The sequence below is a fragment of the Lepidochelys kempii genome, chromosome 4 (assembly GCF_965140265.1).
Source record: "Lepidochelys kempii isolate rLepKem1 chromosome 4, rLepKem1.hap2, whole genome shotgun sequence".
NCBI classification, from domain to species: domain Eukaryota; kingdom Metazoa; phylum Chordata; order Testudines; family Cheloniidae; genus Lepidochelys; species Lepidochelys kempii.
In genome coordinates, this window is record NC_133259.1 from 51,344,576 (window position 1) to 51,347,626 (window position 3,051).

Below are 3,051 nucleotides of genomic sequence, written 5' to 3' on the forward strand. Positions count from 1 at the left end.
TTTTTCTAATAGTTAATTATTCTCACTTAAAAATGTGCACCTTATCTCCAAATTTGTCTCACTTCAGCTTCCACCCATTGGATCTTGTTCTCTCTTTGTCTGCTAGAATGAAGATGCTATTATAAATTTTATATCATCTATGTAGCTACTTATAAACTGAGATAAATCACAACTTAACCTTCTCTTTGTTAAACTAAATAGATTTAACTTCTTGAGTCTATCACTATAAAATATGTTTTGCTTTAATCATTCATATGCCTCTTCTCTGAGCCCTCTCCATATTATACATTCCAGCACAGATCTCCAAAGGTATTTAGGTGTCGTGACACTGAGCATCATGGTGCTGAGAAATTCACAGGAACAACACTGCAATTCACAAAGCCCGACTTAGGTGCCTAAGCTCCCGTACAATGAATAGGGATGGATAAGCACCTTAGACGTTAATCCACAAAGTCAGCATGGTAGGTGGTTAGCTGTCTAAGCCAGCCAGCCACCAATGGGAGTGACTGACAAGAGGTGTGTGTGTGTGGTAAACTCCACCCCATCTCAGAGACAGAAGCCTAAATCCAAGCAGCGGGGAAGCACCTATCTCTATTTACAATCCACAAACCATGGGATAGGTAATTGGCTGGCCAAGTTGTGTGCAGGATCCAAAACGGCAGGGAGAGATGAAGGTGGCACTCCTTTGTAATCTTTAGCATAGTGGTTAGGATACTTGCCTGGGATGTGGAAGGCCCCTCATTCAAGTCCCGCCTCCTATTGAGTGGGAGAAAGAATTTGAACAGGGATCAGCCACCTCTTTGGTGAGTGTCCTAACCACTAGCTACAGAGCCATTTTAACTCTTTCATTGGCCCAATTAATAATTATTTAAGTAAAGTGGAACATAAGAACGGCCACACTGGATCAGACCAAAGGTCCATCTAGCCAAGCGTCCTGTCTTCCAACAGTGGCCAATGCCAGGTGCCCCAGAGGGAATGAGCAGAACAGGTAATCATCAAGTGATCCATCCCTTGTCAACCCATTCCTAGCTTCCGGCAAACAGAGGCTAGAGACACTATCATTCATGAATTTATCTAGTTATTTTTTGAACCCTGTTATAGTCTTGGCCTTCACAACATCTGCTGGCAATGAGTTCCACAGATTGACTGTGCATTGTGAGAAGAAATACTTCCTTTTGTTTGTTTTAAGAACTGCATTAATTGAGATTGAGGGAGACCCACCTCAGACTATTCCACAAGCCTAGTGGTTAGGGCACTCACATGACAGGTGGCCAATCCCTGTTCATAACTTCCCTTTCCCCCACCCCCAGAGGAATGAGCACTGTAATTAGCCTACAGGAGTACCCTGTCCACTAGGCTAAATGATATAAGGGAGGTCCTCCTCAACCCACCTACAACTGTTTGGTGTGAATTTACCTGAGACATCCAATCTAGTAGGCAGCCTCTGAAAATGCCTACTGGATTAGGTCCCCAGCTGTGCCTTCTGCAGCCAAACACCTATCTTTTCCTGTTGGCAAATCAGTCTGGGGCTTACATGGGAGATCAGAGTCTGGATGCCTACCATGAGGCTGCAGTGCACATGCCCAGCAGCAAAAATTTAAGCGCTGAGTGAGTTTAGGCACCTAGAGGGTTAGGCGGCAACCAGGTAGGAGTTTTGTGGATTGCAGTAGTGGGTGACAATGGGACTTAGTTGTCAGAATACCTTTGTAGACCACACCCATCCTTCTTGAATAGTGGACACCAGACTTAGACATAGACGTATTCCAGTACCAGTCACACCGCTGCCAAATACAGAGGAAATATAACCTTCCTACCTGATATTACCATTTATACATCCAACAACTGCACAAAAATTAATGCCCATGTAATGGTGTGGCACCCACTTCTCACAAGCACCCCCTATTAATCAGATGTGTCTGTAGTTTTTCAGTTTATAATGACCCCTGTCAGTGGTTTCTCAGGTAGTTTTACAGGGACTCAGCCCTTTGGCCAAGTCACATACACTGTATGTGAAACAGAACAAACCCCTTCCAGGGAATACCGTCTTTAACTTGTCCCAGCCCTAGTATAGGGCCAAATCCCCAGGGCTTTCTCTCTGGAGACAGTATTTTCCTGTGGCCTTCCCTGGGCTCATTCCTTACTCAGTCCCAGAAGTCAGCCAAAAGCTCCTTCTTTCCTCCCCTGCTCCCTACCCACACTGAGATGTCCATGGTCCTGGTGCTTTTTCAGTCAGCCAGAATACAGACCTCTCTCCTCCAGTTCCAGGCAGCAGCTGACTGACTCCGGCCCTGCAACTCCTTTTATGTAAGTCTGCTGGCCCTGACTGGCTGCTTCCTGCAACCACTCTAGGCCACTTGGAGGACTTCTCTTCTGATCATCTCTGGGACAGGATGTGGTAGGACCCTGAGGCCTCTAGGCCTAGTCCACCGCATCACACCCTGAATTACAGTAATTCAAGCATGAAGGATGAATGAGGGCACAAAAAGACATTGATTACATTGCAGAATAATGTGCATATATCATATTGATTGAAGGGAACTAGGAAAGACCCACTGCATTATGATTAGAGATAGTCAAAAATGTTTGACTGAAAAAAATTTATATTAAAAAAGAAAAAAACAGCCTCTCACAAATGAATTTTCCATGAAAAATTCAGAAGTAAAAATTATCACTTTTTGCAAAAAATTGTGTGTCTAACATGTCTTCAATTTTTTATGGAATGCTATCAAAATATTACAGAGGTGGTTACACAGGTTTTTCATTTATTGAAAACCAGTTTTTCAAATTTGCAAAAGCATTCAGAAAAAATAGGATCCATTTTGAACAGTTCAGAACAAAAAACATTTCAAAATTTTGCAGTTTGTCATGCAAATGCTTTTTTTATTTTTCATCCATCTCCTATTGTAACATAACAACAACTTTGGAAAATGCATGGCTATCAACACCTTTATGTCCAGCAGCTTGGAGCCTTGGAAATCTCAACAGCAGCCCTGGAGATATAGGTGAGTATTAAGAAATTAGAAACTAACAAAGAATGACACGAACACTGAG